We start from the raw sequence: 23,088 nt of genomic DNA, 5'->3' as shown, positions 1-23,088 counted from the left end.
GAAGACTCTTGGGAGAGAATAATTCTTAACCTTAAGAAATGAATCTCTAATGATGAATTTAGAGCAGCTAGGTAGAACAGTGAGTAGAGCACTAGGCTTGGAGTCAGGAAGACTCATCTTCCTGAGTTCAAATCTGGCCTCAGGCACTTACTAGTTCTGTGATCCTAGACAAGTCACTTAACTCGGTTTACCTCAGTTTCCTCACCTGTGAAATGAGCTGGAGAAAGCAAACTACCCAGTGTCTTTGAGAAGAAAACCACAAATGAGGTCACAGAGAATTGGACATAACAACAACAATAATGACGAACTTAATTCAATCACTGTGTTACCAGTGTTGAAGAGATAATTTCAGGCAAGTGGGCCTCCCTTAAAATTACATCTATGACCTTGCCTACCCATCAAGTCAACTTTGGATATAAGCATGAACTAGGGACTCTTTCCTAATATTTAATTTCTGATTGTACTCAAATGTAAGGGAGGGAGGGCAGAGAAGATGTTTCTGTAGTTTTAATTTCCATCGGCAAGGAGGCTTTGAGATCCTTGCTGTACCTTCTTGTGCTATAAAGTCTGTCTAGACTCTATGAGCTATAATACCATGGGCTTTTGTGTACACAGTGATTCCTGCTGCAGGCATCTCTGAGGAGTTGTTTGGCGTGATCATAAAAGATGAAAAGGCACAATTTCATTCTCTCATCCCTTATTTTCATCTTATTCTCTTCCTCTCTGAGCGTAACTTCTGAACTTGCTCTCTGGGTCTCTGAAGTGGATTATCCTTCTGTCTAAGGAGAAAAGCCTTAATGTTCCATCTTCTTCTCCCCAACTGGTTTAAGCCATCAGCCTCCATGGTTCAAACATCATTCAAGTTTTCTTTGAATTGAGGAGGTTTAAGAAATTCTAATGAAATAGTTGAATAGAAAGAAAAAAACCCACCATTGTTAGGATATACCAATATTTCATTTGGAGTTTATTGGAGTAAAAAGTATCATATATATATATATCATATATATATAATCATTCAAAAAATTTTAGTCAGCTATTTCAATAGCTTGGTAATGATGTGGTTTAAAAAATGTATAAATGAGTGTGTTCTGATAATGTTGTTTAATTTTAATATAGGGCATTCCAAATGTCTTAGAACAGTTTAAAACCTTAATAGCTTAAAACTGTACTAAGACTTTTGGAATGCTCTGTATTAAAATATATTTGTTTCATCGTAACAATAGTAATAATTCTTTGTATTTTTATTCAAGGTACTTTCACATACATGATTCTGTTTGATCATCACCAACACAAGTGGGACCAATGCTATTCTTTTATGAGTGGGAAAATGGAGACACAGAGAAGTTAAGCAGCTTGCCTAGGGTCACACAGCAAGTCATTAGCAAATCTAGGACTAAAATCTGGATCTAATGACACCCAGTGTGGAGGAAGAGGTAAAATAACATGTGTGTATTGGTGTGCTCAGTCTTGAGGTCAAGAATAACTAGACTGGGGGAAGCTAGGTGGCACAGTGGATAGAGCACTGGCCCTGAAGTCAGGAGGACCTGAGTTCAAATTCGGCCTCAGACCAAACATTTGACACTTACTAGTTGTGTGACTCTGGGCAAGTCACTTAACCCCAATTGCCTAAAAGAAAAACAACTAAAAACTAAAAAAAAAAAAAGAATAACTAAATTGAATGGTATAGTGGAAAAAACAGTGAGCTTGAGGTCAAATCTTGAATCTAGGTTCTGCCACTTAATACCTATGTAACCTCAGGGAACTCACTTAACTGCTCTGGGCCTCAGATTCTTTATCTATGAAATGAAGAGGTTGGACTAGACTGTGTTTGAGGCCTCCTCCAGCTCTGAATCTATGATTATTTGTCTGCCAAGGGAGTCTTCAGTCAGTCACAGAAAAAAAAATCCTCTTGGATTTGAAGGAACTTTCTTCCTTCTCCTTGGATTTGAAGGAACTTTCTTCCTTCTCCCAGCTTCTTCCCCTCCCACAGTCCATCCCCCCATCCCAAGCATATGTCTTTTTCCCAACATTAGTTCTTTGAAAGTTGAATGCTGTCTCGTTTTCCATTTTTCCATTTTTCTTTTTATTTTGTGTTGGATCTTCATGTTGATGCCTGTGTTTTTCCTCAGGGACATTTTCTAAGACATTTGTTTTACTGATTCAGGCCCTGACAGAGAGATTGGAATTCCAAAGTGACACATTACACATGCAAAGAAGGAAACGTTTGCCTTTTTTTGAGGATGGAGTGAGAGTAAAGAATGAGAAGATAGAGGATAGAAAGAGGGATCTTGGTTTCACCAAGAGCCCAGTAGCTCTTAATCTCTTTCTGGGGAACTGATTCAGCACAGATAGCAAAAGACTATGTTTTCGTACATTCTAGGAAATGACTGGCACATTGTGAATACATGATAATAGTAATAATTATGATAATAATAAAAATGATGATAAAAAAACAGCAACTGGCTCCCATGAGGACCTGCAAAGAGTAAAATGATTTAAAATAGAAAGTGACTTCTTCTCCCCACTCCCTACCCCAAGAGGCAAGTTAACTTTTCAGACATTCTTTAATATCCTGCAAGAGGTAATTTGCTAAATGTTCTTGGGTACCCACGAAGTGTTTATCCTGTCTGATGAACAAATTGTTCATCACCCAGAGTGCTTTTCTTCCTTAAGCTAATTCTAGGATCTGGCCTGATGATCATCATAACCGACTCAGGAAGAAAAGATGATTAGAGTAGACACCTTTCCACTAATCAACCCATTTTCCTTCCTGCTTGTAAAAACTCAGTTAAAACTCAAAGTCCATTTTCTCCAAAAACCATGACAAGATTGCATGAGCCAAGGTGATTATTTCCTTAGTGTCTTGCCTAATGCTTGGCATCATTCATTCATTCAATGTTTATTGAACACCTGTTATTCACCAGACTTTGTGCTAAGTGCATAAATAAAAAGATAAAATAATAAATAAAAAGATAAAAAAAAATGGTTCATGCCCTCAAGTTGTTTGCATTCTTTTTCTTTTTTGGGGGGGGGACAACATATACATAGAAAACGAAATATAAAATGTAAAGTATGATGGGGGGACCTTGGACAAGTCGGTTAACTTGGGGGGTGGGGGTGGACTCAGTCCTTTGTATATAAAATGAAGGGACTATACTTTGTGGCCTCCACAGGTCCTTCCAGCTATAGAGTTGTAATTGTTTGAACAAAGCACTTGCCAAAGGAAGAGCATTAGTAACTGGTGAGATCAAGGTAGGTTTCTCATAGGAGATGGCACTTGAGCTAAAATTTGAAGGAAGTCAGGCAGGGATTCTAGAATATAGAAGTAAAGAGAAGAGGGGGAAAAATGCATCCTGGGCATGAAGGACAAACTGCACAAAAACATGGAGGTGGGTGGTGGAATGTGGTATTTAGGGAAGAAAAAGCAAATCATTTGCACAAAAAGGGGATTTTTGTATGATAAACCTGGAAAAGTAGCCTGGAGTCAGACTGTTAATAGCTTTAAAAGTCAAACAGAAGGGGCAGCTAGGTGGTCCACTGGCTAGAACACCAGCCCTAGAGTCAGGAGGTCCTGAATTCAAATCTGGCCTCAGACACTTAGCACTTACTAGCTCACTTAACCCTGATTGCCTCGCCCCCTCCTCCCCAAAAAAGAATAAAAGTCAAACAGAAGTGTTTGAGTCTTATCATAGAGACAAGTGGGAACCATCAAGGTTTCTTGAAAAAGGAATTAACATGGCAGGATCTCTGCTTTGAAAATACCAGTTTGGCACCTGTGTGAAGGAGGGATTGAAAAGAGACTAGAGGCTTGGAAACCAAAAGGGCGATTATTGCACTGTCCAGGCAGAAGTGCTGAAGGCCCGCACAAGGCTAGTGGTTGTATAAATGGAGAAGAGGGGATAGAAGTAAAATATATCATAGAGGTAGAACTGATAAGACTTGGCAAAGGGTTATGAGGGCTGAGGGGGAAGAGATTTGAAGATTTCTACATGACTGTGAGCCTGTGTGATTGGAGTGTTTGTGGTTCTGAACAGAAAGAGAAAAATTAGGAAAAAGGGATGGTTCGGAAAGGGGAAACATACTGAGTTCCCTTTTGGACAGTTGAGTTTGAGATACTTGTGGAATATACAGTGGGAGATATTCAGTTGGTGGTGCAAGGACCAGAATTCTGGAGAGATACTGCAGGTAGATATAACAATCTGGAAGTCATGTGCAGAAAGATTAGAGCTGGACCCCTAGGAGTCAATGAGATTATTGAGGTTAAAAGGGGCTGGGGCCCTAAAATCACAACACCTGGGTTCTGCCCAAATGAATTTGACCCAAGTCTTCTTTCAGCCAAAGACAAGGTTTATTAGAACATCCGCCATATTGGCCAGACTCTTAAGGAATCTAAGCATTTGTATCTCTAATGCAAGCAGGCCAGATTTTAAGAATCTGAGCCCTTGGCTAGAATCTTAAAGAATCTGAGCCCCTTAATGGAGACAAGTTGGACCTTATATACAGAAAGACTGTGGGAGGGATCTAGGAGTGGCCAAGTAGTCGAGGGTGACTGGAGGAGAGGTCTAAGGAGGATCTGGATGGGAGTGGCCAGTAAACTGAGGTGAACAGAATGCCAGGGGTCTGGACCATTTGGCCAGGGAAGAATATAGTCTAGTTAGGATTAAGGGGCAATTGGGAGGTAACAGAACAGAATTGGGAGATTGGGCATAGCCACAATGAAAGGCCAGTTGAATGGATTACAGCCTCAGGCAAACACCAGAGATTTGGGAAAAGTCCAAAGATATTCTTTTTTGGAGTCCAGATCCCAAAGACATGATCTTTTCCTTTTAGGGGTTCATATCCCATCCCCATCATTCCCCCCTCAAATAAATGGGACCCAAATTCTTTTGGGGGAAGGGGCAAAAGTCTTGGCTTCTGAAACTGCTTCCTGCTGGCAAGGAGTATAGAATTGTCCCTGCCTTGAGGGGGTCCCAAAGAGGAGGTTGACTAGAACCGAGCACAGGTTGCATCCAGGAGACAATGGGGGGGAAACTGGCTGGTATGTCTACCAACTGGTTGCTGTTTGCTACCAACTGTAGGTGAATGACCTGTAGTCTGGAAGACACAAAACTGACAGAAAAGACTGCAGGGTCCAGATATAGGGAGAAGTAAAAGTGTAAGAGTCTCATTAAAATAATTCACATTTGACCTGCAGGATTATCTGATCTCATTAGTTTTTCAAAAGTTTAAGTAACACTTTTGCTGGTAGAAGTTTTCCATCCTGGCATTCAATAGTTACCCAAATGAATTTGCCAAGAGACTGACTTTCACTTCAATTGTCACTGAAATTCTCCTCCCCAAAACAAACCCAAGATGTTTCTGATTTAATGCCAGTTGTTTGGGGGTATTGAATGACTACATATTCAGGTCAAAACAGCAAAAGCTCACATGCTTGCATTGATCTTTTACTGATCACTTGCTGTGATTATAGAAATTTGCTACAGAAGGATAAAGCAGGGATTAGATTTAGGGCCCAAATATTTCAGGCAAAACATCCTTAGCTGTTTGGATTCAGATCCAACAATGCAGTATTAAATCCACCTCATAGCCAGACTTAGGAATAGCCAGGTGGGTAACATTTCTTTTCAAAGGAACGTAATGGGAAAACTGAGCCAGGACGATCCCACCTTAGACTGAGGCTAAAATTGTCCTTTCAGCTTTTCCCAATGTAGACTTCCCACCAATATCACATTCTTTCTGAGTAGCTTTGTGGCATTTCTCTCAGAGATGGTGGATCATTGATTATCGATGGATTATTATGATCCATCAGACAACTCAAAATAAAATAAGTTATGGTTCCATGAGCTTTTACCTCACACAGCAAGTTTCACAAATTACAGCTTAGGAAAAACTTTTCCAGGATTTACATCTCAAATTTAAGTTTGCCCTGGTGTAAAAAGTCAATCATTAGAGATTATTTCTATATACTTGCAAATTCTCAGCAAGCCATAACCCAAACAAGCTTTTTGGCAAGTTTACACATTAAAACAATAACCAATTACGAAAAGTTGCTTGATATAACTGATACAAAAAATTCACCAATTTGAAACTTGAAACAAATCCATTACCAATCAGGTCACTTCAATTTTGTTAAATGCATTTCCAAATGACTTTTACACAGAGAATCAACATCTCATCATTAACAGTTAAAGCTACAACTTTAAAAGAACATGCTAGCGTGCTTACCCAAGTTTGGAGGTTATCTTCTTTACCTTGGCCCATTCCCCTTCCCTCTCTCCCCACAGCTGCTGGGGGTTGAGGCGGGGGGGAGGGGTGAGCAGGATGTGCCAAACCTGGGTGGTGCTTCCAGGCAAAGGTTGCTCCAGGGCCTGTGGCCATTGCCAGTGGGGCCCATGCTATAGCTGCTGCCCCTCCATGCTCCTTCTTTTCACTAGGCGGGGGAGGATGAATTCAAAGGTGGGGAAAGGTGAAACTCTCTTTTCCTATGAGAGGGGTTAACAAAGATACCCTCTTGACTCAAGGGAAGGGAGTGGGAGAAGGGAGTAACCAGTGTTGCAAGGAGGTGTTTCAAAACTCCTTAAAGATCGATTGCAAAACCTCCAGAATCTAAGATGTTTTTAGCTGTTTTAATGTTTGCCTGTAACCTCCATGAAGGAGGATTCAGGGGTGTAGAGGGAAAGAAGTGTATAAGCCTCAGGGAACCAAAAAGCACCTGCAATTTTCCCAATTCCCTAGTGCTGAGAGAATTGGCAGAATTGGGCATATGCTTCCAGATAGGGCATCTGTCCTTCTCCTCTATGCTGCAGAAGGTGTACCCAGGTCCATGGCCTTGAACCGAACCAGTGGATGGAGAGCCTGAGAGCATCAGCCTCATAACTGTCTGCTGGAAAAGTACCTCCAAGTCTTCCTACGTGCTTAGAGAGTGACCCCAACTGCAGGGCAAGAAAAAGGAGGGGAGGCTTACATACCTTCCAGTCTTGCTTGGGGAAGAACTTGGGGTTAGGCAACTTCTCCATCTGGGCCACCAAAATGTTGAGATTTAGAGGTTTAGAGGTGCTGGGACCCCAAAATCACAACACGAGGGTCCTGCCCGAATGAATTCAACCCAAGCCTTCTTTCAGGCAAAGACAAGGTTTATCATTTGCTCTCTTTTTTTTTGTTTGTTTCTTCTTTCTTGTGGCTCCTCCCATTGGTTCTAATTCTTCTTTACAACATGACTAATGTGAAAATAGGTTTAATATGAATGTATATGTAGAGCCTATATCAAATTGCACACCACCCCGGGGTGAGGGGAGGGGAAGGATGGGGAGAAAATTTGGAATTTAAAATCTTATTGAAGTGAATGTTGGAAACTAAAAATAAATAAATAAATTAAAAAAAAAAAGAAGTAAAGAGAGAAGAGGGCCAAAATCAAAGCTGGTGGATGGGATGAGAATGATGATCTAGGCAAGGAGACTGAAACAGAGAGTGGTAGACAGGCAGCAAGAGAACCAAAAGAGAATACTACCATGAAAATCTAGGAATAAGAGAGTAAAAATTGAGGATGAGGAAATGGTTAACAGTGTTATATGCTGTATAGTGGTCAAGAAGGATAAAGCCTGAGAAAAGGCCATTGGATTTGACAGTTAATAGATCATTAGTAATCTCGGAGAGAATAGTGTCATTGAGTGGTGGGGTTGAAAGACAGGTTGCAAGGAATGAGGCCTTTTATTCTTCGCTGGGTTTTAAAAATAAATTTTTTATGGATATCTTTTGTTTTAAAATCACCTGTATTTCCCAAATGTATCCCTGCCATTTTCCCCTCTCATAGAGCCACCCTTTACACAACCAGGCCCCATAAAGAATCCTCTGAAGAGGTCTCATGCATTATTTGAAGTTATAATTATGTAAACTATAGAGACTGGTTCCAGACCAATGGAAATATATGGTGAATTTGAATAATGCAATCCTTTGGGGAAATTAATTATTTATATTAATCAGGACCTAGCTGTAATAAAGAATAAAAAAGAAGGGGTAAAAGAATTCAGTAAAACTGAGAAAACAAAAAAAAAAAATCTGATACGTACAGTGTTCCACATCCATAGCCCTCTTCTCGTATTGTTTCTTTGGGGCCAAGCTTGGTCATTACAATTTTGATTCATTCAGTTTTAAGGAAATGTGTTCTTGCCAGTCTTTGTTAGACACACTTCACCTCTCATCAGGAATCTTTTATCCCTGTATTTTGAGCCATGATCTAAAAGTTCACATCCCATTCTCATGTGCTACCTTCTTAGTCAACCTTTCATCCTCCAGAGCTTTTATTTCATTTCAGAAAATATCTTTTTTCATTTTTTCTATGTACTTATGTATCCCTTTTGGAAAATCCATTTTTACCTCTTTAAGTCTCTGCTTACCAGTGTTAGGGAAGTGCTTGCTTTTTATTTTGGGAGGATCTCTAAATGCACAATCATTTTTAATATTGGTCATTTTTTTAATTTATTCATATTTTCAGCTTTAGTTCCCGAATTGGAGCTTTCTTCACTAGGGCCAGGCTCCATCCCCTACACTTTTAGATGGGGTGGTTGCTCTGCTTAGTTTACCCCTAGATCTCCTGGGTTCCTGCATTGATCTTCACCTGCCATAGTTAGCCCCTGGACCCCCCCTGGATCTTCTGTATCTTTGAGTTTCAGAGCACTGGATCTTCAGGGCCCTCATTATCACTTCAGGACAGACTGTTATGGGGCTCAGAGCCCCAGAGCTTGGGATGTGCCTATTTGAGGGTTGTGGTACTGCAGTGGTCACTCAATGGTTGCTGTCGCAAGGTCTCTGAGGTTTGCTTCCTGGGGTTTTTGGACACCCTGTGGCTTTCTTAGGTCAGCCCACTTCTCTTGTTGCCTCCAGACACAGAACCTTGGAGGCTACCCATACCCCTGCCCCATCTCTGGTTTGTCTGTGATGCTACCCTGCTCTGGAGTTGACTTTGCTGGCTGATCCCCTTCCTATTGATTGTGGACTTCTGTCTGACATTTTCTGCAGTTCTGGGGTATAAGAAGTAGTTTTCTGTAACTTCTCATTTGATTTATTGATCATTATTCATTCTAGTATGAATTTTAGGGTTTTGCTGGAATAGATATATGTGAACTGGGCAATCTACCTCTTGTTCAGATAATCATCTTAGCTGGAAATCTATCTCCCTATCTTCCTTGATCCTGTTTCTCTTGCAGCCTTTAAGTAGAATCTGGTCTAATAGATTGTTCTTTAAATTCTCTTTTTCACTCACATTAATCCAAATTTCTCCTCCTTCAATTCAACATCAGACCTAGTCTAAACTCCTCCAAATCATCTATACAATTTCCTTCTCTTTCTTGTTTGGATCAAACAAACTCCTTTTCTCTTCTCCAGTTCCCTTTCTTATAACCTCTTCCCATGGACAATAAAAGAGACAAATTCTCTGGGCTTCAGTTTCCTTGTTTTCCAGGCTTCTACCTCAACTGTAGAAAATATTTTGAAATAATTTATAAAAATGGAAGCCCTTAGTCCTTGGATGAATGTCTTGAATAGAATATTTTAAATTATTTTTAATTTAATTTAATATTTATTTATATATATAAATATATAATTTATATATATTATATTTTAGCTATTTTTAAAGTGAAATGTATACTCATAATACCCTTGGGTAGTTTGAGACATGATTGAAAGAAAATAAAGCATCCCCATTTTCCCCAAACAAAAAAAAAATCGTGGCACATACCAGGAAGACATTTATGGAAAATAATTAAGTCAAGGGAAATCAAACAAAACACATCTATTAGATGCCTCCTATGTCCTCAGCTGCCTGCTAAGTGCAATGGGAAATGATGAACATACAGTCAGTTTTATTTGGAAGGAGATTAACACATATGAAACAATTAAAAATAATGCAAAACAATATGTAATTAGGTACTATATTGTGTGGTAGAGAATGTGACAGCTGTCAGAACTCACAGGAGACTGGAAGTACTAATTAGGAAAAAAAAAAAAACAGACTATCAAAAATGAGATTCAGGGGAAAGAAACCCAAAGAACAAGAAGACTCCAGTACGGGCAGTTAGGTGGCACAGTGAATAGAGCACCAGCCTTGGAGTCAGGAGGACCTGAGTTCAAATGCGGCCTTAGACCAAACACTTGACCCTAACTAGCTGTGTGACCCTGGTCGAGTTGCTTAACCCTAACTGCCTAGAAAAAAAAAAAAGACTCCAATTACAATCTTGGCTTGTGTCACTAGCTAGTTGTGTGACTTTGAGCAAGTCACTTTACTTCTGTAGTCTTAGTTTTCTCTTCTGTGAAATGGTAGGATCTATAAGGACCTGAGGGATTTCAATCTGTAACTTGAGTTCTAATGTAAATGAAATGATCCTTTAATACAGGCCTGCACAACATACAGCCCGTGGTCTGCTTGCAGCCTACCGAAGGATTTCAGGGGGCCAGGGAAAATGTAGGGTTGCTACCATGTGTTCTCCTGTTTGTCACGTGAGCCTCAGCAACCAACTGTTGTCTCTAATCTAACCTATCTGTGGCCCCAAGAAGTTTAGCCTATTTTAATTTGGCCCTTACCTTCTGCCAAGCTGTGCAGGTCTGCTTTAATGAATGGTATCAGACAGTTCTATAATAACAACAACAACAAATAGGTAGGGGAAGAATTCAAGTACCATGTGTTCCAGTTTGCTAAATTAAAGGGGTTGATCACGTTAAGATTTTTCATCTTTAAGATGAGATGGTTGGACTGGCTTCCAGTCTAAAACCTCTTTCAGCTTTAAATGCTATTATCCTCCTAGAGAATGAGCTCAAAATATCTTGTCGATTCTTATGCTATTAAGAGTCACAGATTCTTGGGAGCTGTGAGGGAACTCAGAGGTCCCTAGTCCAATTAGGAACTAAAAGAAAATTCCCTCTATAATATCTCCAGCAAGATGTCACTCCAAACTAAGCTCAGTCCAGACTACTTGCTGAAGTCTGGCCCAATGGCCTTCTCACACTGGCAATGCCTGTACCTCTATGGCTTTCTCCTCTGATTGGTGAATTTGTTCCTAGAAACTCCATTTGAGGAAGCATCCATATCCATATCATCCTCACTCCAAATCTAGTTTAACCCATGACTTCTTCACACAACTTCTTGACCTCAGTTTCTGCTCTGATAGTTGTTCTAACTCCCTTTCCCCTGACCCTATCCACCCCCATTCCCTGCTTTTAAGCTCTCTTGAGGCATCTAGGTGATTCAATGGATAGAACCCTGGGCCTAAAGTCAGAAAGATCTGAGTTTAAATCTTGCCTCAGATACTTGCTAGCTGTGTGTTTCTGGGCAAGTCACTTAACCTCTGTCTACCTCAGCTTCTTCAACTGTAAAATGAGGATAGTAATAGCACCTACCTAGCAGGATCAAATGAGCTGATATTTGTAAAATCACAGTGTTTGGTGCAGAGTAGGCACCAAACCAGAGTAGGCAAAATCTTGTTGCCTTCCAGCCTGCCTGACTTTCTTCCCTTTTATGTGTTGTCTTCTTTTATTTGAATGTAAGCTCCTTGAGGGCAGGGATTGTCTCTTTTTCATTTTTGCTTGTATTTCCTATGCTTCCTATGGTGTGGGGCATGCAGTAAACACAGTAATAAATACTCATCTATCTGGTCATTTGAAAATCTATAATGAATGTATGCAAATGTATGACTCAGTTGTAGAGATGCAGATGGTCATAAAAACGAGAAAATGGGATGACTAAGGCATAGATTACGTGAGCTTTCCTTTGCAAACTCTATTTGGCTTTGAATGTTACTGACACTCTATACAGAGTTTCAGCCAATCACTGGCAAAGAGAAATATGAAACATTAACTATAAAAAGCAAACTGTGAACTTCATACCATATTTCCAGGGTCATGTCGATGCTTGTTCCAAGTTTACTAGACACCGGACAGGACAAAATTAAGATGCTTTAAAAATCAGGAATTCAAATACATATATTGACTATCATGTGACAAGGAATTTATTATACAGATAGATGACTCACAAATCTCTCTTTTAGCTCAATGTAAAAATCTCCTATTAATTGAGACAAATGAAAACCCTGGAGACAGAGTTTCTGGGTAATTGATAATCAATTTATTAATTAGGCCAGCCGGCAATCAAGAAATTGATGGTCAGTGGTTTTTCTCGGTAACCTAAGGCACCAAGGGAGACCCTGAAGTGCCTTAAATTGCTTCTGAAAAGGAACTCCCCTGACAAGTGAAGATCAACCCCAATTGGTAGACATTTAATGAGGAAGTGGGCTAAGAGAATGTCACCTCATCTTGAAAGCCAGCAGCCTCAAGGCATTGGGAAAGGGGAAGCCTTCTCCATCTAGACATCTCTAACTAGTTTTCTCCTTCATGAGATGAGTTGCACTAAACTCTAATGGAGGGGACCAAACACTGGGGGTTCCTCCTCCAGGCAAAGGCTTACCCAGATTGGATTCTGTTTATACTGTAAGCAGAATTAGGTCTACCCTTTGGATCATTTGGGCCCAATTAGCATGTGCCTTGAGGGCTAGGAGCAATCTTATTGCTAGGCCAAGCCCATGTGAGACTAACTGATCTTTTCAGGAATTGGGCCTTAACAGAAAATAGAAGGAAAAGGGTGAATCACAAATTAATAATTAGTTATTAATATAGCAGTATAATATTATTTTACCTTATAACATTACAGGAGGTGAGAAGGATCCTCAAGATTTACCTGAAAGAATTGCTTTCTAATCTCCTCTCTCCCAGTAAATTTAACTCTTGTGATGAAACCTGTGGCCCAGCATTCCAAGTTCTGGGTTTGCAAGGACCATGTTCAGTCTTGAGGCTTACAAGAAAATCATAGTTCTTTGGTTCATTTTTACTCCATTCCAGAATTTCCTCTGGAAAACTCAGAGTATATAACTCCTGTTTAGTTCTCCATTATTGTGGTAGAAGGGCTCCTGTGCAAGCACTTAAGATAACAAAATTTATCAGGTTGTGCTAGTAAATACTTAATTCCCATCTCCCGAAAACTCACTACACACTTTTAAATTTAATCTGCATTATTAACATTTTCTCTATCTTGTTCTTAAGTCTGGACAATTAAAAAAACCAAAAAATCAAACCCTGATTTGTAGTGATTGCCAATTTCTGAACTGTAAATGTTCACACTGAAAATTTAACAATCAGCTTTCATAAACTGTTACCAGTTGACTCCAGTATACCCCTGGGTAAATGATAGCCTTTAGTTCACTCCACAGAAAATGTCAAATAAGATAGAAGAATGGCAATAGGTCATCAACAATTGCTTTTCTGTAAGTCCTGTCTTCTACTCTGGGGAACCTATATAGTCCTCACTTTTGAGTACTACCCCAAAGGTTTGTGCTAGCACCATCCTAAAAGAAACTAAACTTTACTAAAAAAAAATAAATTCCCCAACATCCTAAATGAAGTGTGTGCAAATATTTAGATTAATGAGTCATCTCTGACCCTTTCAGGAATTAATGGCTGTGTTCATAACCTTTTCAGATATTGTGCTATAGTTACTGTACCAAGTAAAGGTTAACCTCCCTATATAATCTTACAAATTGATCTGAATACCCTGCCTCCCTTCTATAAAAAGAAAAGGAGATGAAATAAGTAACAGCCCAATGCATTTTTAGGACTATACTTTTTGTATGTTCTGTATTTAATATATGTTATTTCCTCTTAACTGAATTTAAGCTCCTTGAGGGCAAGGTCTGATTTTTTTTCTTTATATTTCTAGCACTTAGCATAGAACTTTGCTCATAATATATGTTTGATAAATGTTGATTGAATTGAATCAGTCTGTTTACCACATTCCTTCTCTTGGAATAGAGCTGACATATAGGCTTGCCCTTAATGCTTTAAACATGGTAATAAGTAAGCAATGTGGTAAGTAGGTAAGTAAGATAGGGCTGAAAGAGACCCTTTATGATTGTGCAATATAGATGATGAGGAGAGCTCACCCTAATCTATTGGATTAAGTATAATTGTTGTTGGTTTCAGTCATGTTTGGCTCTTCATAATCCCATTTTTGGGGTTTTCTTGGCAAAGATACTGGAATGGTTTGCTATTTCCTTCTCTAGCTTGTTTTACAGATGAGGAACTGAGGCAAACAGGGCAAGTGACTTGCCCAAGGTCGCACAACTAGTAAGTGTCTGAGCCCGGATTTGAACTCATGAAATCTTCCTGACTTCAGTCCAGCACTCTATCCACTGTGCCATTTGGCTGCTCTGTAGTGGGAGTAAATATGTTAATTTAGGATAAGCAATTCCATTTTGTTTTAAACCTCCATTTTGTGACTATGTAGTTGTTATATAAATTGTATTTCTGTTATAAAATAAGAAATTGAGTGTTATAGATAGGCAATGACAATATGTGTACTCCCCAATTTGGTAACCAGCCAGGAATGATGTATGTGTCTTCCCAATTTGGCAAACATCTACTAATAACATGTGTGTTCTTCAAATGTGTTGAACAACTACTAATGATATATGTGTTCCTCAGATTTGGTAAACAACTACTAATGATGTATATGTGTCCAGCAGGTTTAGTAAATGCCTACTAAAAGCATGTGTGTTTGTCTCAGACTTGGTAAACTACTGATAAACCCTATCTAATAGCATAAATTTTGATTGGTAGTTACTTTCTTTTTCCCCTAGTTGTTCCTGACAAACCCAGGAACTCTATGAACACAATTACAAAACACTTTTCATACAAATAAAGTCAGATCTACATAATTGGAAAAACATCAGTTGCTCATGGGTAGGATGAGCTAATATAATAAAAATGACAATCCTACCTAAGTTAATTTACTTATTCAGTGCCATACCAATCAAACTACCAAAAATTATTTTATAGAGTTAGAAAAAATAATAACAAGATTCATCTGGAAGAACAAAAGGTCCAGAATATCAAGAGAATTAATGAAAAGAAATGCAGGGGAAGGTGGCCTAGCCATTCCAGATCTTAAATTGTATTATAATGCAGCAATCATCAAAACTGCCTGGTTCTGGCTAAGAAATAGAGTGGTGGATCAGTGGAATAGGTTAAATATGCAAGACACAGTAGTCAATGACTACAGTAATCTATTATTTGATAAACCCAAAGACCCCAGCTTCTGGGATAAGAACCCACTCTTTGAAAAAAACTGCTGGAAAAACTGGAGAAGAGTATGGCAGAAACTAGGCATAGACCAAAATCTCACACCATATACCAAAATAAAGTCAAAATGGGTTCATGATTTGGATATAAAGGCTGATACTATAAGCAAACTGGGAGGGCAAGGAATAGTTTACCTGTCAGATCTATGGAGAACAGAAGAATTCATGACTAAACAGGGGATAGAGAACATCACGAAAAGCAAAATAGATAATTTTGATTACATTAAATTGAAAAGTTTTTACACAAACAAAGCCAATGCAACTAAGATTAGAAGGAAGGTAGAAAATTGGGAAAGAATTTTTATAACCAGTCTCTCTGATAAGGGCCTCATTTCTAAAATATATAGAGAATTAAGTCAAATTTATAAGAATACAAGCCATTCCCCAATTGATAAATGGTCAAAGGATATGAATAGACAGTTCTCAGATGAAGAAATTAAAGCCATCTGCAGTCATATGAAAAAAATGCTCTAAATCACTATTGATTAGAGAAATGCAAATCAAAACAACTCTGAGGTACCACATCACACCTATCAGATTGGCCAACATGACAAAACAGGAAAATGATAAATGTTGGAGAAGATGTGGGAAAATTAAACACTAATGCATTGTTGGTGGAGTTGTGAAATGATCCAACCATTTTGGAGAGCAATTTGGAACTATTCCCAAAGGGCTATAAATATGTGCATACCCTTTGACCCAGCAATAGCACTTCTAGGGCAATATCCCAAAGGGATCACACAAATGGGAAAAGGACCCACATGTACAAAAATATTCATAGCAGCTCTTTTTGTGGTGGCAAAGAATTGGGAATTGAGAGGATGCCCATCAATTGGGGAATGGCTGAACAAGTTGTAGTATATGAATGTGATGGTATACTATTGTGCTATAAGAAATGATGAACAGGCTGACTTCAGAAAAACCTGGAAAGACTTGTACGGTCTGATGCTGAGTGAAGTGAGCAGAACCAAGAGAATGTTGTACACAATAACAGCCATGTTGTGTGATGACTAATATTGATAAACTTAACCCTTCCTGGCAATACAAGGATCTAAGACATCTCCAGATGCTTTGTGATGGAAAATGCTATCCACATCCAAAGAAAGGACTATGGAAGTTGAATTGTCATTTTTTTTTCTCTTCTGTTGAGTTTTGTTTCCTCTTTCTGATGGTTCTTCCTATTGGTTTTAATTTTTACTTACAACATCGCTAATGTGAAAATATGTTTAATATGGATGTAAATGTATAAGCTATATCAGATTGTGTGCTGTCTTGGGGAGGGTGATGGGGAGGAAGGGGGAGAAAAATTTTAAACTCAAAAGCATATGGAAGTGATTATTGATAAATCAAAATAAATTAACAAAAAAATTAAAGAAAAAAATTTATATCTTCTGTTTATTACATCATCATTATTTTAAGTATCCTTTCCTCTCCCTCTCCCAGAGAGTCATCTGATATGACAAATAATATTTTTTAGAGATGAAAAATATCAGCACAAGTTATCAATATGTTGAAAAAGTTCAAAAACATATGCAATGTGTAACACTTGTGGACTTCCTATCTCCAATGAATGAGTGGGGTAGGCGTGTCCTCCCATACCTCCTCAGTCTAGGCTTGCTTAATCTTATAATTTTGTTTCATTTACTTTTGATTTTTTGGTGTATAGTTGTTCTTTCTATTTATGTTATCATAGCTACTGTGTATATTGTTTTATTAATTCTGCTTATTTGATTCTGCATCAGTTTATATAGATCTCTCCATGCTTCTCTGTATTCATCACATACATAATTTATTACAGCACAGCAACATTCCATTAGTTTCATGCACCATAATTTGTTTAGTCATTTCTCAATTCATAGGCATCTACTTGTTTCTAATTCTTAGCTATCACAATAAATGCCACTATGAATATTTTGGTTTCTATAGGGATTTTCTTCTTATCATGGCTTCTTTGGGGGTATAAGCCCCATAATAGAGTCTGTAGTTCAAAGGGTATGGACATTTTAGTCACTTAATTGTGTGGTTATACTATTTCACCACTCCACCAACAATGTATTTGTGCGCTTATCATTCCACATTCCATCTAACATTGTCACCATTTTTTCCCATTTATGCCAATTTACTGAATGTGAGGTGTCCAGTAATACCAGATGGTTTTGATGACTGTTGCTTTATAATATAGTTTGAAGTCTGAAGTGGTATTCTCTCTTTTTCTCTACTTTTCATCATTTTCCTTCATATTCTAGATCTTTTGTTTTTCCAAATGAATCTTATTATTATTTTATCGGGTTTTATAAAATATTCCCTTGGTCATTTAATTAGTATAGCATTAAAAGCATAAATAAATTTTCATAAATATTGTCATTTGTATTATATTTGTATGGCCTTAGCCATGAGAACTGAATATTCCCACAGCTATTTAAGCTGTTCTTTTATTTTTTAAAGGAGCTATATATATATATATATATATGTATATATATATATGTATGTATTTGTGTGTGGCAATTGGGGTTAAGTGACTTGCCTAGGGTCACACAGCTAGTGTCAAGTATCTGAGGCCAGATTTGAACTCAGGTCCTTTGGACTCCAGGGCTGGTGCTCTATCCACTGTGCCACCTAGCTGCCCCTAAAGGAGCACTTTCGAATTGAATCTATACAGGTCTTTTATGTGCTTTGGTAAATTGATCCTCCAAAATTGTATACATTTTATAGTTGTTGGTTTTTTTTTTGTGCTAGGCAATGGGGTTAAGTGACTTGCCCAGGGTCACACAGCTAGCAAGTGTTATGTGTCTGAGGCCATATTTGAACTCAGGTCCTCCTGAACTCAGGGCCAGTGCTTTATCCACTGCACCACCTAGCTGCCCCTATAGTTATTTTCAATGGGATTTCCCTTTCTCTTATTTCTTCTTGTGTTCTGTTGTTAATATATAGAAATGTTAAATTTTGATTATTTGTAATTTGTTATATTTATTATGTTATTGTAATTTATTATTTATTATTATTATATAGAAATGTTGTCAATTTATTTTGTAGCCTGCAACTTTGCTGAAGCTATTTTATTATCTTACTATCTTTGCTGATTCACTAGGATTTTCCTAGTAAAGCATTATATCATCAGCAAATAAGGATAGTTTTATCTCCTCTTTACCTTTCTTTATGTCTTTAATTTCTTTCTTTGGGCCCATTGCTATTGCTAGCATTTCCAGAACTATATGAAATAATAGTGGGGAGAGTGGGCATCTTTGTTTCACTATCATTTTTATTGGAAAAGGTTCTAGTGTACCTCTATTGCATATGATGCTTGCTTTTGGTTTTAGATAGATATTTTATATATTTTAAAAGGTCCCTTTTTGCCTATACTTTGTAGTTTTTAGCACTAAAGAGTTTTTTTAAGTGTTTCATTTTGTCAAAAGCCTTTTCTGCATCTATTGAGATAATCATGTGGTTTTGGATGCCATGGTTTTTAATATGATTAATTATGGTGATTGTTTTCTTAATGTTAAACCATACTTTCATTCCTAGTACAAATCTCATTTGATTATAATCAATGATTTCTTAGATAAATTGCTGTTATTCTATTTGACAGAATTTTCTTTAAAATTTTGAGTCAATTATTCATTAATAATATTGGCCTATAGTTTTCCTTCTGCATTTTAGCTTTTCTTAGTTTAGGTATTGGCTCTATATTTGCTTCATAAGAGGATTCTGGTAGGGTGCTTTCTTTCTCAGTTTTTGAGAATAATTTGTAAAGTGTAGGTACTAACAATTCTCTAAAAGTTTGATAGAATTCCCCTGTGAATCAATCAGGACCAGGAGTTGTTTTCTTTGGTAGTTCCTTTACAGCTAGATCTTTTTCTTTTTCTGAAGTTGGGTTATGTAAGATCTCTAGCTAGTCTTCTAATAGTTTGGGTATTTTATATTTTTAAAGGTATTCCTGTATTTCTTTTGGATCTCAGTTTTGTTAGCATATAACTGTACATGATATATCCTGATTCTTCTTCCTTATTTTGGTTTTGCTGTGCTTTCACTTTGCTCATTTGCTGTTTTATTGATTTGATTTTCTGCCCTGTTTTTTAAAATCAGATTAGCTAAAGGTTTACCAATTTTGTTGGTCTTTTCAAAGAATCAGCTTTTAGTCTTATCCATCATTTCTATAGGATTTTTTTTGTTTCTCATTTATCTATTTCCTTTCTAATTTTTAATATCTCTTCTCCCCTCTAAAATCTCTTCTTTTATGCTTATTTTATATTTGTTTATTTGCTGGCTTCCTAATTTTTTAAAATGTATATTCAGTTCATTAATCTGCTACCTTCCCCTTTCCCCCCAGAATTACTTTAGCTGTAGTTTAGAAATTTTGGTGTGATATTTCATTATTATCATTTTCTTTTCCATAGTCACTAATTTTTTCTATGATTCATTCTTTGACTCACTAATTATTTAGAATTTCATTGTTAAGAATCTATTTGGGTCTATATGTTTTGTTTGTGGTCCCAAGTCAACTGCAATTTTTATTCCATTATGGTCTATAAAGGATGTATTAACTCTTTCTGACTTTTTACATTTTTTTTTTGCAATAGCTATTTGCCCTAACACATGGTCAATTTTTCTAAAAGTTCCATGTGCTACTAAGAAATATGTATATTCTTTCACTGCCCTGTTTAAAAGATGCCATAAGTCTTTTAACTCAAGTTTCTCCAGGAACTGATTCTGTTCTATATTTTCCATTTTGTTTATCTTTTTGTTAGACTTATCCAAAACTGAGAGAAATATTGAAATCTTCTGTCACTATGGTGTTACTGTCTATGTCTCTTTATAGGTTAGGTAATGTTTGTTTTATGAAATTTGGTTGCTTAGGCATTCAGAGCACACGTGTTTATTACTAATATTGGTTTGTTTTCTATGATCCACTTCAGTATAAGAGAATTTTCTTGTTTATCCCTTTTTTATATCTTGAATATTTGTTTCTGCTTTGTCAAAATAGCATGATGGCAACTCCTGCTGTTTTTTTGGATCTACTTGATGCATAGTAAAATTTTTTCTGTCTCTTCACTATTATTTTTTGTATGACTTTTTCTTGTAAACATCAGATTGTAGAGTTTTGTTTCCTTATCCAATCTGTCACTCTTTTTCATTTTATTGGATTGTTTAATCTATTTACACTAAACTTATGAGAGTTAGGTTTATATTTTCCTCTATCTTTCTCTAATATTGAGTCCCCCTCCCAACTTATGATTTTCCCCATCTTTTGCTGTAAATATAATACTATATTCCTGGATATTTTGCCTTTTGGATTATCATATTCCAAGCTTCCCACTACTTCAAAGTGGTGGTTGCTAAATCTTGCATGATACTGACTTTGGCTTCTCAATACTCGAATTACTTCTTTCTGACTGCTTGTAGTATTTTTACCTTGAACTAGAAGTTCTAGATTTTGGCTATAATATTCCTCAAAATTTTCATTTTGGGGTTTCTTTCAGGAAATGACTGGTGGATCTTTTCTATGTCTACTTTGTTTCTAGTTTTAAGAGACCTGGTCAGTTTTTCATATGATTTCTTGAAATTTATTGTGTAGGTTTTTTTTTTTTTGGTGATGGCTTTCAGGGAGTCTGATGATTCTTAAATTATCTCTCCTTGATTTGTTTGATAGATTGCTTGTTTTTGCTATAAGATCCTTTCTGTTTTCTTCTATTTTTTTTCCAGTCTTTTGACTTTGTTTTAATTTCTCTTATTTCATGAAGTCATTAGCTTCAATTTAGTCAACTCTAGTTGGGGGCAGTTTTTTTCTTTGCTAAGGTTTTGTATGTCTTATTCCAAATAGTTACTTTTCTTTCCATGTATATAGCTCTCATTTCTTTTCCCATTTTTTTTTCTTCTAGCACTCTCATTTGGATTTAGAAAACATTTTTAGCCATTAAAAAAATTCTTGCTTTATCTTTTCCAGGAATTCAGGCTGCATTTGTGCCTAAGCCACATTTTTCTTTGATATTTTGCTTGTAGACATTTTGGAGTCATTCTTTTCTGAGTTTGTGCCTTAAGCTGCCCTCTCACCATAAAAGCTCTTTATGGTGGGATTTCTTTTCTGTTTCTTATTTCCTGACTTTAGATTTTATGTTAGGGCCTGACTCTGTGTATTTCTGGGGGGAATGTCTGAATGGACTTTTTGTTCTCTTAGGTTCTTCTGCTGCTTTATTAGGGTATTACTGAGTGTTATACTTTTTCCAGGGGTCTCAGGGACAGATCAGATTGGCAACCTGCAAGCTTTCAGTGCTCCCAAAGTTACATCTTCTGGGGCAAAAGCTGCTCACTGTCTCCTGCTCTGAATTCTCTAAGTTTTTGAACTGGATATGAATCTGAGTAACATGCCTGTGGGCTTGTCTCTGGTTAGAGGTTCCATTAGATAGTTGCTGGATTCAGCCACTATTAACCATCTGTGAAATGCTATAGTTGCCCCAGACTACTTCCTCATCTCCTCCTCCCCCATCCTGGTTGAAAGGAACCCACATACTCTGAAAGTTTATTTGAGAGTAGACTTTCTTTCTAAAAGGGGAAACATTTCTTCTCATTTTATTTTCTTTATTTTTTCACTTTGTTAGTTTGCTTCATTGTTATTTCTATTTTGCTGTTATAATTGCTCTGCATTTGCTGACAAGCCCTTGTAAGAATTAGACAGGTGGTGACATTTAAATTTTTGAATTAAATGTCCATTTTCCCCTTGCAGGATAATATTCAGTTCTACTGGGTAAATTATTCTTGATTGTAATGCTACTTCCTTTGCCTTCGGGAATATCATAGTTTAAGCTTTCTGTAAATTTCGTGTGATCCTTACTGTGGCTCCATGGTACTTGAATTATTTTATTTTTTCTGACTCTTTGCAGTATTTTCTCCATGACTTAGGAGTTCTTAATTTTGGGTATAATATCCTAGGAGTTTTCATTTTGGGATTTATTTCAGGAGGTGACTGGTAAGTCCTTTCAACTTTTATTTTGCCTGTTGTTCTAAGATGTCTGGATGGTTTTTCTTTATAATTTCTTGAAATATTGTATCTAGGCTCTTTCATGGCTTTTAGGTCATCCAATATTCTCAAATTATCTTTCTATTTCAGTAGTTTTTTCCTATAGAATATTTCACATTTTCTTTTTCTTTCTGTCATTTGACATTATTTTATTGTTTCTTGATTTCTCATAAAATCATTAGTTTCCATTTGGCCAATTCTAATTTTTAAGGAGTTATTTTCTTCAGCATTGTTTTGTACCTCTTTGGAGAAGGCTGCTAATTATCTCCTCATAATTTCTCACTTCTTTTTCTAATTTTTCCTCTTTTTCTCTTGTTTGATTTAAAATTTTTTTGTGCTCTTTTTTAATCTTTTTCAACTGCTAGAAATTCTTGTTTTGCTTGTGTTCAATCTACATTTTTTCTTGAGGTTTTGCTTATAAATGTTTTCAAGTCATTGTCTTCTGTTTGTGTCTTGAGCTTCCCTGTTACTACACTAGCTTTTTTATGGTTGGGTTCTTTTTTGTTTGCTCATTTTTTTTCCATTTTATTTCTTGACTTTAGACTTTATGTTAGTGTTGAGCTCTGATCACTTCTAGGATGTCTGTCCTCAGTGTCTGCCTTTTTATGTCCTCTTGATGCTTTCATCAGTTTGGGATCCTTCAAGTTTTCAGTTCTTTCAATGTGGTATGATTTGGGTAGAGATTTGTTCACTGACCTCCTGCACTCTGTGCTCTGCAAGTTTATGACCCAGGTTTCAATCTGTTGGCTTGCATATGCTTGGGTTTCCATGGACTTAGTTACTGTTAACCAGTTAGAAGGTTTTGCAAGTTCAGACTGACTGAACTGCTGGCTCTCCTTTGGTTTTATTCTCCTGCCCTGATTTATTCCATTGCAGGCTTATGTTCAGGGCTAAAGATTA

Source organism: Vombatus ursinus, unplaced genomic scaffold (genome assembly GCF_900497805.2).
Source record: "Vombatus ursinus unplaced genomic scaffold, bare-nosed wombat genome assembly UNPS02014832.1, whole genome shotgun sequence".
NCBI classification, from domain to species: domain Eukaryota; kingdom Metazoa; phylum Chordata; class Mammalia; order Diprotodontia; family Vombatidae; genus Vombatus; species Vombatus ursinus.
This window is presented reverse-complemented; position numbering follows the sequence as displayed.